At 52.1% G+C, this 22,991-nt stretch overlaps 1 protein-coding gene and 1 long non-coding RNA gene across 2 annotated transcripts in view; both read right to left on the bottom strand.

Moving 5' to 3' along the window:
- The window catches only part of LOC115637192 (zinc finger protein 436-like), a 346,365-nt gene that overhangs the window by 215,644 nt on the left and 107,730 nt on the right, over positions 1-22,991 (bottom strand). The window lies entirely within an intron of this gene.
- Positions 9,693-11,360, bottom strand: LOC115637194. Its single transcript, XR_003997201.1, has 4 exons — positions 11,212-11,360; positions 10,566-10,674; positions 10,090-10,160; positions 9,693-9,879 (listed from the first exon to the last, which is right to left on the bottom strand). It is a non-coding gene; the product is annotated as an uncharacterized LOC115637194 (long non-coding RNA).

The following is a 22,991-nucleotide window of genomic DNA, read 5'->3' as shown; positions in this document are numbered from 1 at the left end:
GAAGAAAGGCAGGATCAGTAAGGGAAGCTACCTTGGTGAGGTCAGAACATGTAGGGATAAAGTGAGGAAGGCTAAAAGCCGCATTGAACTGGACCTTGCAAAGGGAATCAAAACCAATAGTAAAAGGTTCTACAGCCACATAAATAAGAAGAAAACAAAGAAAGAAGAAGTGGGGCCGCTATACACTGAGGATGGAATGGAGGTTAAGGATAACCTAGGCATGGCCCAACATCTAAACAAGTACTTTGCCTCAGTTTTTAATAAGACTAGTGAGGAACCTTGTGATGATGGAGGGATGATAAACGGGAATGTGGATATGGAAGTGGATATTACCGCAACTGAGGTAGAGGCCGTACTTGAACAGCTCGATGGGACGAAGTCGGAGGGCCTGGACAATCTCCATCCGAGGATATTAAAGGAACTGGCACGTGAAATTGCGAGCCCGTTAGTGAGAATTTTTAAGCAATCGATAAACTCGGGGGTTGTGCCGTATGACTGGAGGATTGCTAATGTAGTTCCTATTTTTAAGAAAGGGAATAAAAGTGATCCGGGTAATTATAGGCCTGTTAGCTTGAAGTCTGTAGTATGCGAGGTCTTGGAAAAAATTTTAAGGGAGAAAGTAGTTAAGGACATAGAGGTCAATGGTAATTGGGACGAATTGCAACACGGATTTAGTAAAGGTAGATCGTGTCAAACCAATCTGATCTCCTTCTTTGAGAAGGTGACGGATTACGTAGATAAAGGAAATGCGGTAGATATAATTTACCTAGATTTCAGTAAGGCGTTCGACACGGTTCCGCACGGGGAACTGTTAGTCAAATTGGAAAAGATGGGAATGAATATGAAAGTTGTAAGGTGGATAAGGAACTGGTTAAAGGGGAGACTCCAGAGGGTCGTATTGAAAGGTGAATTGTCAGGCTGGAAGGAGGTCACTAGTGGAGTCCCTCAAGGATCGGTTTTGGGACCGATCTTATTTAACCTTTTTATTACTGACCTTGGCACAAAGAGCGGGAATGTGCTAATAAAGTTTGCGGATGACACGAAGCTGGGGGGTATTGCTAACACGGAGAAGGACAGGGATACTATTCAGGAAGATCTGAATCACCTTGTAAACTGGAGTAATAGAAATAGGATGAAATACAATAGTGAAAAATGCAAGGTTATGCATTTAGGAATTAATAATAAGAATTTTGGATATACGTTGGGGGCGCATCAGTTGGAAGCGACGGAGGAGGAGAAGGACCTTGGGGTACTGGTTGATAGCAGGATGACTATGAGTCGCCAATGTGATACGGCTGTTAAAAAAGCAAATGCGATTTTGGGATGCATCAGGCGGGGTATTTCCTGCAAGGATAAGGAGGTGTTAGTACCGTTATACAAGGCGTTGGTGAGACCACATCTGGAATACTGTGTGCAGTTCTGGTGTCCCATGTTCAAGAAGGATGAATTCAAACTGGAACAGGTTCAGAGACGGGCTACAAGGATGATCCGAGGAATGGAAAAACTGCCTTATGAAAGGAGACTCAAAGAGCTTGGCTTGTTTAGCCTGGCCAAAAGAAGGCTGCGGGGGGATATGCTTGCTCTATATAAATATATCAGGGGGGTTAACGTTAGGGAGGAAGAGGAATTATTTAAGTTTAGTACTAATGTAGGCACGAGGACGAATGGGTATAAACTGGATATTAGGAAGTTTAGACTTGAAATTAGATGAAGGTTTCTAACCATTAGGGGAGTGAAGTTCTGGAACAGCCTTCCGAGGGAAGTAGTGGGGCAAAAGACTTTCCTGGCTTTAAGACAAAGCTTGATAAGTATATGGAGAGGATGTTATGATAGGATCGTTTAATTTGGGCAATTGATCTTGGATTACCACCAGATAGGTCTGCTCAATGGTCTGCGGGGAGATGTTGGATGGAATGGGAACTGAGTTACTGCAGAGAATTCCTTCTTGGGTGCTGGCTGGTGACTCTTGCCCACATGCTCAGGGTTTAGCTGATCGCCATATTTGGGGTCGGCAAGGAATTTTCCTCCAGGGCGGATTGGCAGGGGCCCTGGAGGTTTTTCGCCTTCCCCTGCAGCGTGGGGCATGGGTCGCTTGCTGGTGGTTTCTCTGCAGCTTGAGGTCTTCAAACCAATTTTGAGGATTTCAATGGCTCGGTCCTGGGATAGGGGTTGTTATAGGGTTGGATGGGTGGGGTTCTGTGGCCTACCTTGTGCAGGAGGTCGGACTAGATGATCAGATTGGTCCCTTCTGACCTATGAGACCTATGAGTCTATGAGTCTCTAATGCTTTCGCTTAGTATTTAAAAACTCCATATTGTCCCTATCACTGCCAGCCTTAGATTGCTTCTCCTGTCCCTTTTTAGCAGTTCAGATGAGGTGGCTGAGTGGTTAAGGTGATAGACTGCTAATCCATTGTGCTCTGCATGCATGGGTTCAAATTGAATCTTCCTCAGGTGCATATAGTTTTCACCCGTCCTTTACAGACAACCATCTCCCTCTTTGGTATAATAACAGACCCAACAATGTTGCTTCTTGCAAACAAAAACCTTCTCAGAAACTCAGACTCCCACACTTGCTTTAAATTAAATGTCTAAATCCCAGACTTCTAAAAAATATTTTCTCTAGTCCTGTATTTCTTAGTTTTTATCTCAAAAAGTAACATCCTCATAATCTCCCCCAAACACCCTGGGACCTTCCCAAATAATTAAAAGACCCCCATCCTGAGCAAGGTCACAACTGTGAACCAGAGCTAGAGTCTAGGCAAAGCTGTTCTGAAGGAGGCAACTCAAACATTTTCTCCCTGCTTCCCTTGGCAAAGTCTGATTGAGAAAATGAAATCCCCCAAACTGAAAATTTTCTACTGAAAAACCAATACTAGTCTGTTTGGGGACTTTGATTTGAATGTATTATTATTATTCTCTTCTGATTTATCTCAGTTCAGTGTTTGTCCTCCAGATGTGTTCATAATTTCTCTACCCCCCCTTTCATAATTTCTTCCAACTTGCTAGGAAATACCTTTGCTACGATGTGAGTCAAGCAGTGTTCATTATTGCTGTGCTATCTCGGAGAAGTCTGCATTGTGCATGGTTCCTGGGATAATCCTTGGGAGTGTGGATACCTTCAAAGGGACAGCAGCGAGTCTGGCTCCTCCATTGTCATACCTGAAAGGCTGGTGGGAGGGACATTTCCCAACCTCATAACATATCTCAGTAATGCACACAGAGCAAAACTTCTTAACTTCCCAACCAATGTGAGCACACACAATCCAACAAGATATTAATGTTCAACAGATCAAGATTTTGAAATGATACCTCACCAGGCAGACTTTGTACAAACCATGTCATCATTATATGAGAGTGGTGAATATGAGATTTCCAGGGTGCTTCTTTGAGCACAGCGCACCACACCTGGGCTTCCATTGCAATGGAAATGTACCCTTAGAGTCCATCTCTCCTGGGATAAAGATGGTAGCATGGATGGCCTGGGTCATCTGACTTGGGCTCATGAAGCTAAAGCTGTGGTGCAGATATTTGTATTCACATTGAAGCCTGGGTGGGGTCTCAGAAGTTGGGCTCAAGTCCATATGTCTGCCCTGTAATTTTATAGTCTTGCAGCCCAAGCCCCATAACCCTGAGTCAGCTGACCTGGGGTTTGAGACAGGTGCCCTAGGTGTTTTAATCACTGTGTAGACATAACATTAGGCTATGTCTCCAGTGCAATGAAACACCCTCGGCTGGCCCGTGTCGGATTAATCAGGATCATGCAGCTAGGTCTGGAGTAAAGTTGCAGTGTACGTGTCTAGGCTCAGGCCCTGTACCCTGCTCTAGGAGCCCAGAAGGTTGAGAGGGAGTTTAGCAAGTGGAAATGGTAAAACCGCAGTGAAGTATTACTCTGGACTCATGGCAGTTCTCCATTGGTCTGTCTGCTTTGGGGCAGTGACAGACTCAAGTCCTGCTGCATTCGTTATTTCAAAGGACAGTTAAGGAATTTCATTCCCAGACACGGTGCACAAAGAAGGTCTCAACCTTGGGTGTAAACTAAATTAGCCGCCTATGGATTTTGGGAGCCACAATGGGCATTTGGTGTGAGAGTTCAGACCTGCCTCTGACCCAGGGGGAGGGGATCATCCTTGAGGGGACTGGACTACTGACCTATCAGCTCTTAACACCCAAACTTTCAGGAACTCTGTTATCAGTGCCAGTGAGTGTAATTTAAACCATAGAAATAACCATACTGGGACAGATCATTGGTCCATCTAGCTCTGAATTTTATTTTCTGACAGTACCAATGCCAGGTGCCCCAAAAGCCACTCCCCAAGGCATCACTGGGCGTCAAATCCAGGATCTCCTGTTTACTAAACAGGTGCTTTAACCAGCTATGCCATGGTGCCTGCTGTCAGTTAAAGGAGCCTGTCTGCCCACACCTGACTGTCTGCCAACCCCCACAGGGGCCCGGCAAGTTTTGCATGTGTTTGGTTTCTGTAAAGCAGAGGAGCAGGTGACATTTTACTCCCAAGGTTTGTGTGAGTGATTCTTTGGACAGGTCTAAGCTACAAAATTTGGTGGGTGTAACTACATTACACAGGAATGTACAAAATTCTCACACCCCCGAGGATGCAGTTATATCAACTGAATCCTGATGCAGATAGCGCTGTGTGAACAGGAGGGCTTCTCCCATCAACACAGCTTGGGGAGGGGCTTGGCTAGTGAAGACCCAGAGAACAGGTGGCCCATGACTCTTGCATGTGGGGAGGCTGGGCATGAGCGCTGGAAGCTCCCTAGAAGCTAGTCCATCTCTTGCTCGCTCCTCTCCTCCCCTGAGGCCTCCTTGCCTGGTGGCTCGTGCCTCTACATCCTCTGCCCCAAGGTCTGCCCACCACCCACACCTCTCTGCCCCTCCCCTGAGACCAGCTCTGCCCACCACCCACACCTCTTTGTCCCCTGTCCTGTCCGCCACCCACACCTCTTTGTCCCCTGTCCTGTCCACCACCCACACCTCTCTGCACCTTCTGTGACACCCATCCTGCCTGCCACCCACGTCTCTCTGCCCCTCCCCTGCCCAGCCCAGCCCAGCCCACCGCTTGCATCTCTCTGCCCCTCCCCTGAGACCTGTACTGCCCACCACCCACACCTCTCTGCCCCTCCCCTGAGACTTGCTCTGCCCACCACTCACACCTCTTTGTCCCGTCCTGTGCACCACCCACATCTCTCTGCCCCTCCTGTGCACCCATCCTGCCTGCCACCCACGCCTCTCTGTCACCTCCCCTGCCCAGCTTAGCCCAGCCCACTGCTTGCACCTCTCTGTCCCCTCCCCTGAGACCTGCTCTGCCCACTACTCGCACCTCTCTGCCCCTCCCCTGACATGCACTGCCCACCACCCATCCCTCTGCCCCTCCCATGACACCTGTCCTGCCTGCCACTCACATCTCTCTTTCCCCTACCCTGCCCAGCCCAGCCCAGCTCACCGATTGCAGCTCTCTGCCCCTCCCCTGATACTCATGGTGCCCACCTCTTTCTTCATGCTGCTGTTGTTATTCCATGAAACATCAAGGATGGAATAAAGAGCTGAGTTTACTCCAGGGTGAGGAGAGAAAGGAGTCACCAACCTCCTGGCAAAGCTCAGTGCCTCAGGGAAAACCTGCCCCCTGCTATCGCAATCACTGATGTGCTGGGGATATGATGGGAAAGGGACTGTCTGAATTAAGGCAGGCCCCAAAGGATCGGGGAAGTGGAGGGGTGAGCATTGGGGGCAGGTAGGGAAGTGACTCTCCACAAGCAGCCCCTCCTCAGCTCATCTCTGCCCCCCTGTGTCTGTGGCTCCCAGTGGTGCTGGCCCCACTGACATCGCCCCCCCAGCTCTGGCTCCCCTCAGGAGCAGCCGATCCAGCTCCAGGAGAGCATGTGCCCCCTGGGAATGGGACAAGGGTCAAGTGTCCCAGCCAGAGCAGGATGGGGGCAGCCCAGGAGTTCTCAGACTGTGGGTTACAGCCCCTCGTGGGGGGGTGAGGTTATTATGTGGGGGTCACAAACCGCCCAGCTCTGCAAGCAGCAGAAGTGAGGGTGGCAATGGAACAAAGTCTGCTGTGAAAAGTAATATTGACAAATGTCTTCACACCCTCAGTATTAAACAGTAACTATTTTAAAAACCCTTTTCTGCTTATAACAATAATTCAATCGACGTGTGTTCTAGGCTGAATTTAAAAGTGGTGAGAAAAGTTAAACTCATTTTGAAGAACTGGGTTATAAATTAAGCATTTAAAGTAATGTTAAATATGAAAAAATGTGTTTTGAATTGATGGGGGGTTGCACTCGGCACCTTGCTTTGTGCAAGGGGTCACCAGTTCAAAAAGTTTGAGAACCACTGGGTTACACAGGGAAAGAGCAAAGAGAGACACTGAAACAGGCCTGCAGAGGAAATACCCGGGGAGAAGGGTTCCCAGCTCACAAATCTTCCCCGCTCCATTTACTGCCTCATCCCTGGGCTGTATCACCAGTGCCGAGGACATCACAGATCCCCCTCTCTGCCAAGGGTGCTTGCACAGGTAGTTCCTTCCTGCCAGGCCTCTGCCTCACTGAATTATTGCATAAATTCACTGGTGCTTCTCCCCTCCCCCTGCTTCTTTCTGTGACCCTTCTGCCAGTTGGAGTCAGCAGCAACATGGCCTAGGGTTCAATATCTTGGGGATCCTTTTTAATAACACAACACAGAACCCGCTTGAACCCCCACCCAGTAACCTGGGACAATCCCACACCACCCCTGGGTGACTCTAGAAGCAATACTTCCCCTTCCCAGCACCAAGTCTGAGGCTGTGTCTACACTACCAGTGCCAACAATGGGTTCCGCTCAACAACGATTCACAGAAATGTGGACTGACACATGTTCTTTTTCATCCTCTGAGTCAGGAAACCCACAAAAGCCTCTTCTTTTGTACTGGGGTAGACAAAAATAAGGTGACACTAAATTATTCTGATTGCTAAAAGCAGGTTTAGGGGGTTGTGTATTTTTGAAAAAAAAATCAATACTGATCCTTCTAACTAGCAGCACGAGATAAAGAAAAGAACAAGAACAAACCTTGTCAGTAACGGCTAATGTCCTAAATGGGAAATCAGCAGCGGTTTGTAGCTGGAGGAGCGTACAGTCTGAATGTGTATGACCCGATCCCAGTCCCCACCCCCACATAGCAGTAGGGCTTGGCACTCTCTGTGCATTGGTGTGGTGGCTGAGTGGTTAACCAAGCAGTGACAATCCAAGGAGGTTCCCTGAGTCAGTTTCAATCCTGAGGAGATTCTGCACCAAAAAAATAAAAATTCTGTGCACAATATTTTAAAATTCTGCAAATTTTATTTGCCAATAAATAAATATGGAGGCTCCAGCATGGTAGAGGGGAGCAGAAGCTCCTGTTGCACAGAGGTGAAAGATTACCCTGCAGCCCCCTCTCTCTTCCAGGGAAACAGACTTGGTGGTGAGGCTGCACCTCTCTGCCTCCTACTCCAAAAGCCCCCAAAAGACTCCCCAGAACTGCTCATGAGGGGTGCATGACCACTCCTGTGGCTTCCCTATCAGAAAGTCAGATCAGCTGGCCCTGGGCGATTTGAAAGGGCCTGGGGGCTCCTGCCACTACTACTGGCAGCACAGTGGGGCTACAGTGGATTCCTGCCCACCCTCACTCTGCACGGCGTACCACTCCCAGAAGCATCTGGCACGTCCCTGCGGGGTGTGTCTCTCACACACTGCCCCTGTCCCAAGCGCCAGCTCTGCCATTGGAACTGCGGCAGTGAGAGCTGCAGGGGTGGTGCCTGTGGGCAGTGGCCCCAGGGGATCCCCCCGGCCTCCTCCAAGTAGAAGTTGCTGCCAGATGTGGATGCGAGTCACTTTCAGGAGCTTCCCAAGATAGGTGTCACATCCCAACACTCTGTTCCAGACCAGACCCTCTGCACCCTGCGTGCACCCAAACTCCCTCCCTGAGTCTGCCCCCCCGCACCACAACCCCCTGCCCCAGCCCAGAGCCCACACCCAAACTCCCTCCCAGGGTCTGCCCCCTGCCTCCCCTGCACCCCAACCCCCTGCTCCAGCCCAGAGCCTGCACGTCATGCACTCAAATGCCCTCCCAGAGCTTGCACCCCCTCCTGCCCCCAAACTCCCTCCCAGAGCCTGCCACCGCCTCCCCTGCCCATCTCAGAACCTGCACCTCATGTACCCAAGCTCCCTCCCAGAGCCTTAGGCAGAGGTTGGGGGAGGGGAAGAGGCAGGACTTGGACCCGTTCTGGGCATCACCAAAAGTCATGTAACCCTGAGCTGAAGCCCTAGTCACTGCACATCTCTCACCTTCCAGGAGGGGACGCTGTGGGACAGGGCTCTGCTGGGGCTTTAGTCCTTCCTTTAATCACCCTGGAACGGTGAACAGGGAGAGAATTTGTTCTTCTTTTCTGTGCAGAACACAGGCAGGCAGCTGGATTATTGCCAGGGCTGTAATAAAACCCAAGATAGCAGAGGAGGGTTTTGATCCCAGGACCTCTGGGTTATGTGCCCAGCACTGCACCTGCTGCCCCACTCTACTGGGGGGGGGGTGTTTTTGCAGGATCTATTCCCAGTGTAGCTCCCAAGCTGTGCCCTGGTGAGCTGTGGCCAGGGGATTTAAATGCTTTAGCGGCAGGTGATTGACACGTGCTGGGTCCCAGCTCCAGCGCGGAACTGACATGTGCTCGCTGCATTCTCAGCCGGGGGATCCTTGGGCTGATGGTTCAGCAGCACCAGCCCCTGCCCCTGCTTTTCTCCTGGGGAGACCCAGCCCCTCTCCGGGCTGAGGTGGGTCCCTGCTTCCCCGCATGTCCCAGCCCCTCTGCGAGGGGCCCAGGGGCAGGGCCAGGCCTGGGGAGGATCCACCCCTTCCTGCCCCCCGCCCCCGGCCTGGCCCCGCCCTGACACTTTGAGCAACCCTCCTGTTTTGCAACTAGCTGCAGTTTCTGCGGCATAAGGAAACCATCTGTGCTCCTGCTCAGGAACTGCTGCCGCCTGGTCCATGAGGTTGCAAATTGGGAGGGATGGAGTTTGTGGTCAAAAACACTCACGATCTGCTTCCTCCACTAGTCCATGGGGTTGCAAATCAGGAGGGATGGAGTTTGTGCTCGAAAACACTAACGATCTGTTTCGTCCTGGCTAATGTGCCAGATTGACCTATTGGATGATTGAGGCACACTCTCACTTTTTTGTGTGTGAATACTTGAAAAGGGAAGTAAGGTTTTGGGGTACAGGGCACACCCCTAACCCTAAGGTGATAACCAGAGTGGCCCCTTTCATTGTATCCACTGGCTTCCTCCTTGCTTATTTCCAATGACTTGGCTGCCTATGCACCTGTCACTGGTCCGGGGATGGTTGCAAATCGGGAGGGATGGAGTTTGTGCTCGAAAACACTCACGATCTGCTTCGTCCTGGCTAATGTGCCAAACTGACCTATTGGATGATTGAGGCACGCTCTTTCACTTGATTGTGTGTGAATACGTGAAAAGGGAGGTAAGGTTTGGGGGTATGGAGTATGCCTATGATGACACCACTTTCATTTTTTAAAATTAATTTTACAATTTTATAGTTTGCATTTATATATATGGACAGAAATACAGAGAATAATTTATTTAATATCAAAAACATTTATTATAATCTGATGTATACATAGAAATATATTTCTTTGGGTTGCATTATGTTTTGAACAAGAGGCATTTAAGCAATGGGTTTTCTTTATTGCCTCTTTTTTTTTGGTAGTGAAGTGAACTATGTACATGTCTTGCAGTTGTACTCTTTCTTCTCATATGTCAGGTTTTCTTGATTGGTTCCTTCTGTAATGCATGGTATATGTGCCCACCTCTTGCAAGAATCACACTGGACCTTTGATAAATAACAATTAAGAAATGAAATCACAGAAGTTATGTTATACATACTTTGCATTCACTCATCCTATTCCTTCCACATGTGAACATTACCTAATATATAACTATCAGCATGAAGAAAATGTTTAATATTGTGGAATTTTTACAAGGATCATGATCCTTACGCAGTTTATGGCATATATTTCTCATGTAATTCTATGTTTCTTACCATCGTGCAATCCTCACTTTCTTTTTCACAGTCGATAAGGTTGCAGTATATGCAGTAGTCCTCTACGCTTTCTTAAAAATAAATATAGCATTATGAAATGATGAATACGTTATGACCAACACTGAAAATGCTAATCTTGATTTATTAATTGTCAATATTGTAATCCAGTCAATGGTTTGAACACATATCTTTTCCTTTTTTTGGAATAATTTTTTCAAATTTTAACTTTACTGCACCTGTATCTAAAAATTCAAATTTCATTTAACTGGTCGATCAATAGCAATCATTCACCCCATTCAAATTTTTGTGTACTTAAAGATATTATTGATTCATAGTCACCATTACAGAACCAAACCTGAGAGATATCCCACTTTAGGGGTATTAAGATAACTGTCTGTTATGTGACAAAATTCCACACTTCGTGTTATCCTCACATGTGCCTAATGAGTCCACAATACATAGTAGAAAGTAATTACCTGACTCCTTCATTAGAAGAATTGCTATATGTCTTCTAAATGCTGTATTAGCCTTCTGTGTTGTTTCCACCGTACTGATGTCTTTGTGCTGCAAATACGTTTCTGCAAACTAACAACACTGATATTTAGAATAAACCTCATACTTACCAGAGGTGAAAGTGGGCTGGTCCAGTGTACCGGTAAGAACTGGCCACTGGTTCCAGCCCATACATGGCTGATGTTACACTTCCGATGTGGCAGTGCTTTATGCTTTAACAGCACTGCCCCCTTTATCCCATCACCCCCGCATCTGCGGTCCTGCCATAGGGTCCGGCAATGCTGTTAAATGCTCCTGGCAGGGCTGCCTACTGTGGGGGACCAAAAGGGACTCTGGGTTACAGTGATTTACAAGGGCCTGGTGCTCCTGGCCACTGCTGCAGCAGCTGTCAGGAAGGGCTGGATGGTAGAATCTGGTCCCCCAGCACCACACCTGCCACTGGAGAGCCCATCCCTTCTTGTGACCACAAGCATACCCCCATACACCTTGGTGGAGGACTACTTGGCAAAGACACTGGTGCAGCGCCCACTGGTAATCTCTGGCATTTACTTTCAATATGGATAATTAAACATACGTAACCAATAATAATGCCAATTTGGTATTCAATACCTTTCAGATGAGTGGTCCGCAGTTGTGGCCATCACTTTGTCTGGGATGCTGCACAATTTTACTGTTCCAATCAGATGAGGATTTACTAGTTAATCGTTTGATGAAGTTTCTGAAATTTTGAAAGAGTACATTAGCAGACTGCATAAATGAGCTTTGCTTTCCTTTTTTTCCCCACTCTGGTTTCTGGACATAGATAAAAATCCATTCTCTTGCTTTTTAATTAGTAATTGAAAAGACTTATTGCTCACATAGATACACACTTGTTTTCATATTATTGTCTCACACTTACACAGTGTATCACCTGAGTTGCTGTGCCCCATGTTGATAATAACACATTCTCAATCATGCAACATCCTACTGTCTCGTGTCCACATTCTGTGAAGTCGTTCCCCAGAGTCAAATCACACAAGTTCACTCAAAGTCCATTATTAAGCATATTCGGTACAAGTACATGCTGTTTCAATGTTTATTTGTAGCTAATAGGAAGACATTATTCTCATTATTGTAACATTCCCTTTAAAAAAAATTTCACTGGAACAGTTAATGTCCACTGTGAAAGTAAGTATCTAATAAATCACCTCCAATTCCTCATGCATGTTCTTTCATATCTGACCTCATCACACCAGGGGTCAATTATTAACAATTCCTTTTCTTTCATCAAGGCTATCTGTAAGTTTAAATATATTCATAAAATGTATTGGTAATGTGATTATTTCAAAAAATTTATACTAGTTTATCAACAATCAGTGTGCAATTAACATATTATTGTTTGTAATGTAACAGTAACACACAACATGTAAGCATATTGTGAAATCAGTCAACTCTTTACAGAATGTATTCTTCCATGTTACATGAACAATGTAAATTGACAGTATCAATTTATTTTTAACAATCACATTCCACTTTCCTTTGCATGCACTGAACTCACAGAAAACCCGCAGCACGGGAAATTATATCACCGCTACCGTAGTTGTGTCACAAATCGCTTATTTATTGCCACATTTATTGCCCATAATCCAGAAGCACAATACAAAACATCTTACCGCAAGAACCCAATGACCTAGTGTGTGGTAAGGAAGCAATAATATATCATTTTGAAGTAATTCACTCTGTATTTATTTTAAAAAAATTGGAAATGTAATTATAGTTTCCAGTGAGGCAAACCATGAAATATACATTATACTGTATTTCCCAAAGTCATTACATGTATTACTATTAGACTACTCCCCCACATCAAACATATCATTGTATTTGCTGTTTCACACTGTGTTTAACTCACTGACTGAAATTTTTCTTTTCTCATTTTATGTATGAAAGTGTGTTAACATTTACCTTCACTTTCATTTGTGTAGCTCTGCCTGAGAGAATGACAGTGGAAACTACTGATGAGATGGCTTGTACCTGTTGACAGTCAACAAACCTACTAATGCATTAATAATTGTGGCATGTCAAGAACATAATGAATTTAATATAGACAGACATGAAACGGATCCTTAGTGTTACAAATCAGACACCTATATGTAAGAGAGTCCTATAAAAACAAAATGATTTGTAATCAATGTGCTCTGTCTTACTTCCTTTAAAAAGTGACTAAGCTGTTCGCATACTTGTGTTCAATTAATGTATCCACTGAACTGTACAGCAGAACTAATGTGGCCCTCTATTGTATGTCCGATATGCACCTCCAAATACATTTTAGTAAATGTTTGGCAGCAGTATATACACAGAAATGTTGAAATTTCAGGTGTCTATTGATATTTCAAGGGCTTTTGGACTTAAATATGTTGTGCCACATATTCTCGTGATTGTTTACATTACTAGCACACTTTTCCCTCATTGATACCTAGTAGTTGCACTGTCATCTCCCATAGCTACTTACGTTGCAGCATTGTTGTTAAAACTAAATTGGGAAGAAAGACGACTGATTCAGAATCTGTTTAATGGTTACTTTATTGTTAAAGGGTGCAGTGGGGTATAAACTTGGAGAGAGGAAGGTTTCTGTGATGTAGCAAACTGTACTACAGTCAAACAGTATCTCAAATGCCAAGCTGCATTTCAGTGATCTGAGGTCTGAAGAACAATGTGGAACTAGCTATTTTATGGGATGTCTACATTTCATCCTGTAGTAACATAACTGGTGATAGGAAAGCAGGGAGAGAGAAGTGTGTGTGTGTGTGCTCGGCAAGGCTGGTGGCCCCAGGGCCAATGCATGTGGGTGGGCTGGGTGGGATCTCGGGAGTCATGTCTCAGGGATCTGCCCTGCTCCCCAGCAATGCTCCAGCTCTGAGCTGTCTCCACTGCCTGGGACCTGTGGGGTCCCACCTGCCTCCCCAGGGGAAGAGCCACCTGGGACTGGTGCAGAGGCTGGGCCAGTCTCAGCCAGTCACAGGGCACAGTAGGGGGTGGGGAGAGGCTCAAGTGGGTCCTGAGGGAGCTTGGCCTGGGTAGGCTGTGCTCCAGCCTGGCTGATTGCACCGCTCCCAAGGGGCCAGAGTTTTCCTGCCCCAGGACCAGCTCTGGCTGTGCTGCCAGCCCAGCCTGGCTGACACAGTCCCCTCCCATCAGGGCTGGCTATTGTGGCTGGGGGTTAGGGTGTGGGCAGTGATGAGCTGCCAAAATCTTAACAACCGGTTCCCTATAAAAAGTTCTGATTTAAGGGTGGGGAACTGGAGCAGGGGGAGACATACCCGTGGGGCCAGGGGGGGCCCAGGCCAGTTGCCCCACTTGCCCCCTCCCCTCCCCTCTGGCCAGCTCTGAGCTTGCAGCAGGACACATACACCCCCGCCACCTTGCCGGGCCTCTCAAAAAGCGGCAGCAGGACAACATTCTCAGGGTACGTCTACACTACAGGGTAATTCTGAATTAACTTAAACCGGTTTTATAAAACAGATATTATAAAATCGATTGCACGCGGCCACACTAGGCACATTAATTCGGCGGTGTGCGTCCATGGTCCGAGGCTAGCATAGATTTCCGGAGCATTGCACTGTGGGTAGCTAACCAATAATAACAATAACTTCGATTTGCGGCCACACTAACCCTAAATTGATATGTTAATATCGATTTTAGCATTACTCCTCTAGTTGGGGAGGAGTACAGAAATCGATTTAAAGAGCCCTTTAAATCGATATAAAGTGCATTGTAGTGTGGACGGGTACAGCGTTAAATCGATTTAATGATGTTAAAATCGGTTTAACTGCGTAGTGTGGACCAGGCCTCAAGCTCAGCTGAGCTGCCTAGCTGATGCCTGTGGCTGAACACGCTGCAGTGGGGTGGGGGGGAGCAAGGGAAGGGCCGGGGGAGCCTCAGCCTCCCCAGCTGGGAATCCTGAGAGCAACAGGATGGTCCAGCCAGGGCTGGCGCTTCCATTTAGGCGGCCTAGGCAATCACCTAGGGTGCCAGGATTATTGGGGGGCGGCATTTTGCCCGAGGGGGGGCTGCAGGCGGCTCCGGTGAACCTGCCGCAGGCATTCCTGAGGATGGTCCACTGCTCCCGTGGCTCCGGTGGACCTCCCGCAGGCACGCCTGCGGCAGCTCCAGCAGAGCCACAGACCAGTGCGTGGGGTGGCCAAATGGCTGTGCGCCTAGGGCGCTAAAAACACTAGCACCGGTCCTGGGTCCAGCCTGTGGACTGGAGTTCTTTGCCCACCTCCTGGCTCTTTAACAACCGGTTCTCCACGGAGGTCTAATTTTAGCAACCAGTTCTTGGAGCTGTGGGAACCAGCTTCAGCTCACCACTGGGTGTGGGAGAGTAGGTCTCTAGTGGGTCTGGGGGGATGCTGGGCAGTGGGGGCGTGGGGAGACCTGTGTGTGTTGGGGCACTGGGAAGTGTGGGGTGTCTGTGCAGGGCACTGTGCAGTTGTGGTGGGGCAGTGAGGGGATCTGTGGGGGGGTTCTGGGTGGGGAAGTGCAGGGCACTGTGCGGTTGTGGAAGGGCTGTGGGGTGTCTTCAGCTAGGGGGTGACTGGCCAGTAAGAGGATCTGTGGGGGGGTTCTAAGTGGGTAGGGAAGTGGTCTGGGAGGGCACTGGGCATGGGGGTTTGTGGGGGTCTCTGGGTGGTGTGGCACTGGGTGTAGGGAGCTAGAGAGGTGCTGGGCAGGAGTTTGGGGGGTCTATGGGTGGTGTGGCACTGGACGTGGGGAGTCAGAGGAGTGCTGGGCAGGGGTGTGTGTGTGGGGGGTCCCTGGGTGGTGTGGCACTGGGCGTAGGGAGCCAGAGGTGTGCTGGGCAGGGGTGTGGGAGGGGTCTCTAGGTGGTGTGGCACTGGGCGTAGGGAATCAGAGGGGTTCTGGGCAGGGGTGTGTGGAGGGGTCCCTGGGTGGTGTGGCACTGGGTGTAGGGAGCCAAATGGGTGCTGGGCAGGGGTGTGTGTGTGTGTGGGGTCTCTAGGTGGTGTGGCACTGGGCGTAGGGAGTCAGAGGGGTGCTGGGCAAGGGTGTGTGGAGGGGTCTCTGGGTGGTGTGGCACTGAGTGTAGGGAGCCAGAGGGGTGCTGAGCAGAGGCATAGCATGGGGCAGCATGGGCCCACACCGAAGAAGAAGCACGATGGCAGCACAGGGCCGGGCTGGACAGTGCCAGTCTGGCAGCTCTTGGTTTGTAAACAGTGCCCTTGTACTGGGCAGGGTGTTTGAGTGAGAGGTGCAGGCTCTGACCTGGTGTAGGATATTGGAGTACAGGAGGGGGTGCAGACATGTGGGCTCTGGGATGGAGTTAGCAACTCAGCACGTTTTATAAAAGAAAGGAGCTGCAGGGATTTCATATAGACATAGAAACTGACAGAAGACACTTTTACAAAGTCAAAATGTGAGCGGCAGAGTTTGAGGAAGGGACGGGGCATCTGTACAATATTTCACCGCATTCAGTCTCCTGGCTGCAGCAGTAACAGCCCCCAGGGCCGGTGCAAGGATATTTTGCGCCCTAGGTGAAAATTCCACCTTGCGCCCCTGTCACGGAGTGTGGGGAGTCCGGCCCTGCACCCCTCTTCCTGGGACCCACAGTGACTCTTAGCCAGCCAGTAAAACAGAAGGTTTATTGGACACAGGAACACCGGTCACAGCAGAGCTTGCAGGCACAGTCAGGACCCCTCCACCGAGTCCCTCTGGGCTTTCAGGGTGCTTGGATCCTAGCTAGGATACCCTGAATTCCGCCCACACAGGCCCAAGCCCAAACTCAAACTGCTTCCCTCCTGCCACTCCCTTCCTTTGTTCCCCTTCCCGGGCAAAGGTGTTGACCTTTCCCCTCCCTTACCTAGCTCAGGTTACAGGCCCTGGCATCGTCCATCCCCTAAAGTCCTCCCCTGCTCTCCCACTCCCCACACAGACAGTCCCCACTGCATCACATCTCTCCCCCCTTCGAGACTGAACTGAGCGGGGTCACTCTGCCCAGTGACCTGGGGAAGTTCAGGGTCCCCTCTCCGGGACAACGCATCCGCTGTCAGGTTGGCACTTCCCTTCACATGGACCACGTCCATGTCATAGTCCTGCAGGAGCAGGCTCCACCTCAGGAGCTTGGCGTTGGCTCCTTTCATCTGGTGCAGCCAGGTCAGGGGAGAGTGGTCGGTGTACACGGTGAAGTGTCGCCCAAAGAGATATGGCTCTAGCTTCTTAAGGGCCCACACCATGGCCAGGCATTCCTTCTCGATGGCCGCGTAGCTTTGTTCCCGGGGTAGCAGCTTCTTACTCAGGTACACGATGGGGTGTCTTTCCCCCTTTTCATCCTCCTGCATTAACACTGCCCCCAGTCCCGTGTCTGAGGCATCAGTGAACACCATAAAGGGTTTGTCAAAATCTGGGTTTGCCAGAACTGGGCCACTAACCAGAGCCTCCTTCAGCGCCCGGAAAGCCTCCTGGCACTGCTCAGTCCAGATCACCTTGTCTGGCTTCCCCTTTTTGCACAGTTCAGTGATGGGGCCGGCTATGGCACTAAAGTGGGGCACGAACCTTCGATAGTACCCCGCCATCCCAATAAAGGCCTGGACCTGCTTTTTGGTTTGGGGAGCAGGCCAGTCTCTGATCACCTCCACCTTGGCTGGTTCCGGCTTCAGGCAGCCGCTCCCCACCCGATGGCCCAGGTAAGATACTTCAGCCATCCCCACCTTGCACTTCTCAGCCTTTACTGTTAACCCAGCCTTTCGGAGTCGGTCTAGGACTTGTTTAACCTGGGACATGTGGTCCTCCCAGGTCTGGCTGAAGACGCAGATGTCGTCAATATACGCCACGGCAAAACTCTCCATCCCCCTCAGTACCTGATCCACCAGGCGCTGGAAGGTGGCCGGCGCTCCCTTGAGGCCGAAGGGCAGGGTCAGAAACTCATAGAGCCCCAAAGGGGTGATAAAGGCCGATTTTAGCCTGGCATCTGCGTCCAGCGGCACTTGCCAGTAGCCTTTGGTAAGATCCATAGTGGTGAGGTACCGAGCACCTCCCAGCTTGTCTAGGAGCTCGTCAGGCCTGGGCATAGGGTAGGCATCAGATACGGTGACGGCATTGAGCTTTCGATAGTCCACACAGAACCGGACTGACCCATCCTTCTTGGGGACTAGCACCACTGGCGAGGCCCAAGGGCTGGAAGACGGCTGGATCACCCCCAAAGCCAGCATGTCCCTGACCTCTCTTTCAAGATCCTGGGCAGTTTTCCCAGTGACCCGAAAAGGGGAGCATCTTATAGGGGCATGTGACCCGGTCTCCACCCGGTGGACAGTCAAATTAGTGCGTCCAGGCTGGTTGGAAAACAGCTGTCGGTATAGATGCAGCACCCTTCTGATCTCAGCATGCTGGCCCGGGGTCAGTTGATCAGAGAGGGGAATCGCCTCCAGGGGGGAACCAGCTTTTGTCCCAGGGAATAGACCTACTAAGGGGTCATCTCCCTGCCCCTCCCAATGTCCACACACGCCAACACCACATTCCCCCTGTCATAGTATGGTTTCATCATGTTCACATGGTACACCCGACAGTGATGTGCCCGGTTTGACAGCTCCACCACATAGTTTACCTCATTCAGTTGCTTGATCACCTTGAAGGGCCCTTCCCAGGTGGCCTGGAGTTTGTTTCTCCTCACGGGGATGAGAACCATCACCTGATCCCCGGTGGCGAAGGCACGGGCTCATGCTGTGCGGTCATACCAGACCTTCTGCCTCCTCTGGGCTCGGGCCAGATTCTCCCTGGCCAGGCCCATGAGCTCGGCCAGTCTTTCCCGGAAGGTCAGGACATACTCCACCACTGACTCTCCCTCGGGAGCGGCCTTCCCCTCCCATTCGTCCCTCATTAGGTCTAGGGCCCCCTCACCCGCCTTCCATACAACAGTTCGAAAGGTGAAAACCCGGTAGATTCCTGGGGTACCTCCCTGTACGCAAACAGCAGGTGAGGTAAGTACTTGTCCCAATCTTGCGGGTGCTGGTTCATAAATGTTTTTAGCATCATCTTCAGCGTCCCGTTGAACCTTTCTACCAGCCCGTTGGACTGGGGGTGATACGCTGAGGCCCAGTTGTGCTGGACCCCACATTTCTGCCATAAGGACCGGAGCAGAGCCGACATGAAGTTGGACCCCTGGTCCATTAAGACCTCCTTGGGGAACCCCACCCGGCTGAAAATTGTCAGCAGCGCATCTGCCACTGTGTCTGCTTCAACAGAGGACAAGGCCACCGCCTCGGGGTAGCGAGTGGCAAAATCCACCACCACCAGGATGTATTTCTTCCCTGACCGGGTCGTCTTGCTGAGGGGTCCCACTATGTCCATGGCCACCTTCTGGAAAGGTTCTTCTATGATGGGTAAAGGCCTCAAAGCCGCTTTCCCCTTGTCCCGGGCCTTCCCCACCCTCTGGCAGGGGTCACAGGATTGGCAGTACTGTCGGACATGGGTAAAGACCCCAGGCCAGTAAAAGTTCTGTAGCAGCCTCTGCCTGGTGCGCCGGATTCCCTGGTGCCCTGCGAGAGGGATGTCATGGGCCAGGTACAACAGCTTGTGACGGAACTTCTGGGGAACCACCAGCTGCCTCCTGATCCCCCATGACTCTACTTCCCCTGGGGGAGCCCATTCTCGGTACAGGAACCCCTTCTCCCACAGGAACCTCTCCTTGCAACCTCTCCTTATGGTCTGTACCGCACTAAGGTCAGCCCGGTCCCTGTGCTTCCGCAAGGAGGGATCTTTCTGCAACTCGGCCTGGAACTCAGCAGCTGGGACAGGGATGGGGACCGGCTCTCTCTTGCTGGCTGGGTCTGAGGCCGCAGCCTCTCTGAACCGTGCCCCTGGGCGTTCCCCGCTCCCTGGGTTAGGGTCCTGCACCTCGGGTCGAGTACCTTCCCCGTTGTTGGGGAGCAGTGCCCTTTGCCGACTCTGACTACGAGTCACGACCAGGGCACTCTGGGTGTTACTAGGCCAGTCCTCAAGGTCCCCTCCCATTAACATGTCAGTGGGCAAATATTGGTGTACCCCCACATCCTTGGGGCCCTCCTTGGCCCCCCATTTCAGGTGTACCCTTGCCACGGGTACCTTGAATGGGGTCCCACCCACGCCCATCAGGGTCAGGTAGGTGTCGGGCACCATCCGATCTGAGGCCACCACCTCGGGCCGGGCCAGCGTCACCTCTGCGCCCGTGTCCCAGTACCCAGTGACCTTCCTCCCATCCACTTCCAGGGAAACAATGCACTCTTTCCGGAGGGGCAGCCCCGCGCCCACCCGGTAAACCAAAAACCCAGAGCCTGGAGCATCCACAGGTGGTATGTTGCCAGCCCCCCTTTCCTGGGAATGTAGCCCCTCCTCCGATTGGGTTTTTACCCAGTCCACCCTCTGCGGGTTGGGTCTGCTTGGTCTGTTCCTGAGCTTGGGGCACTGGGCCCGTATGTGACCTCGTTGGCCACAGCGATAGCAGCCCATATCTCGTGGGTCCCCTTGAGTGGGTTGGAGGGACCTGCTGCTGGATGTTCCCCTTTTGGGGGGGTTCTCCATAGGCCCCCTTTGGGAGGTCCCATGATGACTCTCTCTCTGCGTTGAGGCAGGCCTGCTCCTTCGAGACTCCTCCCTGCCATCCCCTGCCCGACTGTCCACAAATTGGTCGGCCAGCTGGCCTGCATGCTGTGGGTTCTCCGGCTTCTGGTCCATCAACCACAGCCTCAGGTCGGACGGGCACTGCTCGTACAGGTGCTCCAGTATGAATAGGTCAAGCAGGTCCTCTTTAGTTTGGGCCCCAGCCGTCCACTTGCGGGCATACCCCTGCGCCCGGTTGACCAGTTGTAGGTATGTGACCTCACGGGTTTTACGCTGGCTCCGGAACTTTTTCCGGTACATCTCAGGAGTCAGCCCAAACTCGCGGAGCAGGGCCTGTTTGAACAGTTCGTAGTCCCCTGCCTCCGCCCCCTTCAGTCGGCTGTACACCTCCACGGCTGTGGAGTCCAGTAAGGGGGTGAGAACTGCGATCCTGTCTGCAGGATCAACCCTGTGCAGCTCGCAGGCATTCTCAAAGGCCGTCAGGAAGGTATCTATGTCCTCCCCTTCCTTACGCCGGGGCAGCAAGTGCTTATCAAAGCTCTTTGTAGGCTTGGGCCCCCCCTCACTCACCGCAGCCGGGGCCTCACTGCTCCTCAGCCGGGCCAGGTCCAGCTCATGTTTACGCTGTTTCTCCTTCTCCTCCAGCTCTCGCCTCTTTAACTCGAGCTCCTCCCGTCTCAGCTCCCTTTCATATTCCAGCCGCATCCGCTCCACGGATGCCGAGCGTTGCCGGGAGGATCCCCTGCTGGGGGGTGAGCTTCGCCGTGAGGCTCCCCTGCTGGCCGGGGGTGTCACGGTGCCCTCGGTATACACTGGGCTCCTCCCCGCCCTTCCCCTACGCCTAGGAAGGGGGGTCTCGGGAAGCCCTCGTCCGCCGGCTGACCACTCCCAGCGGGGACAGACACTGGTGCCTGCGCTGCATCTGCTCGGCTGCTTCCCTCAGAGACAGGGCTCCGTTCATTCGTGCTGTCTCCGTGCTCCAGCTGGGCAATCAGCTGGTCCTTGCTGAGCCTCCCTGGGTGCAGCTCCCTCTGCTTGCACAGCTCCACCAGGTCACACTTGCGCCGCTTGGCATACATCTTCCTGCTGGCCACTCACAGGCCGGGGTGCTCTCCGCTCCCCACGGTTTCCAGGGGGACCCCTAGTGCACCAGCCCTTCGTGAGGTCACCACCTCTCTGCCAGGGTCGAGCTGCCGACTCCTTTGCCCCTGGGACCGCTCGCTGCAATCCCCCGGGGGACCCTGTTACTGCAAAGTCCTTCTCGCTGGGCACACACTCCCAGGGGTTAATCACCCCTTCGTTTTACTGCTCCCCAGTCACTTACTGCAGGCAGCGCCGTCCACGGGGTGCAGTATATCCCACCTCTGCCACCAGTTGTCACGGAGTGTGGGGAGTCCGGCCCTGCACCCCTCTTCCTGGGACCCACAGTGACTCTTAGCCAGCCAGTAAAACAGAAGGTTTATTGGACACAGGAACACCGGTCACAGCAGAGCTTGCAGGCACAGTCAGGACCCCTCCACCGAGTCCCTCTGGGCTTTCAGGGTGCTTGGATCCTAGCTAGGATACCCTGAATTCCGCCCACACAGGCCCAAGCCCAAACTCAAACTGCTTCCCTCCTGCCACTCCCTTCCTTTGTTCCCCTTCCCGGGCAAAGGTGTTGACCTTTCCCCTCCCTTACCTAGCTCAGGTTACAGGCCCTGGCATCGTCCATCCCCTAAAGTCCTCCCCTGCTCTCCCACTCCTCACACAGACAGTCCCTACTGCATCACAGCCCCCCCCCTCCAAATGCCAGCTCAGAGGGGCTGGGCTCAGAGCTGGGGGTCAGGGCTGTGGGGGATGAGGTCAAAGGGGTTTCCAGCTCAGAAGGACTAGGCTCGGAGCTGGGGGTCAGGGCTGTGGGGAAGATGGGGTCAGGGGGGTGCCTGGGGGCACTGGGGCAGCTCAGCTCTGCAGGCTGCTGTTCTCTCCAGCTGTCCAGGCACAAGGGGAGCAGGAGCAGGGACCAGCTAAGGACTAAGGGGGCAGGAGCACAGGCACCTGAGGCTGACCCATGGGGATGCACTTGCTTACCTTGCCCAATGCATGAGCGCTAGGGTCCTCTTTCTTCCTCTGCTCCACCAGACCACTGCTGAGCCTTTTTTCTTCTCTGTGCCCCTCGCTGGGGCTGACGTGGAGGCCGAGCCAGGGGGTAGCCGCGGCTTTCCTCCAGAAGCAAAGCCCTGGTTTTGCACCCCTGTCGCAGGGCCCCTGCCACGTGCCCTAAGCAGAGCTGCGCAGCTCTACCCAGTATCCGGTGCCCCCACCGGGCAACGAGAAAAATTGCAGAGGCTGGAGCCCCTGCCCTGGGAGGGAGAGGAATTCTGAGCCTGTGCCTGCAGCTCAGGGATTCCCCTGGGTCAGCGCAGCCACCGTCAGCCTGAACCTCTGGGCTGCCGTGGCAGCGCGCTGACCCCAGGGGTGCCCTGGGCTGCCGGGCTGCCGCAGCGGCTCCCTGACCCGGGGGGCGCCCTGGGCTGCTGGGCTGCCAGTGGCTCCCTGACCCTGGGGGCGCCCTGGGCTGCTAGGCTGCCGCGCCGACGCCCTGACCCCGGAGGGCGCCCTGGGCTGCCGGGCTGCCACCCTGACCCCGGGGGTGCCCTGGGCTGCCGCGGCTGCGTCCTGACCCTGGGGGGGGCCCTGGGCTGCCGGGTTGCCGCAGCGGCTCCCTGATGCGGGGGGTGCCTTGGGCAGCCGGGTTGCCACCCTGACCCTGGGGGCGCCCTGGGCTGCCTCGGCTGCGTCCTGATCCCGGAGGTGCCCCG

The sequence above is a fragment of the Gopherus evgoodei genome, chromosome 19, assembly GCF_007399415.2.
Source record: "Gopherus evgoodei ecotype Sinaloan lineage chromosome 19, rGopEvg1_v1.p, whole genome shotgun sequence".
Lineage (NCBI taxonomy): Eukaryota > Metazoa > Chordata > Testudines > Testudinidae > Gopherus > Gopherus evgoodei.
This window is presented reverse-complemented; position numbering and strand designations above follow the sequence as displayed.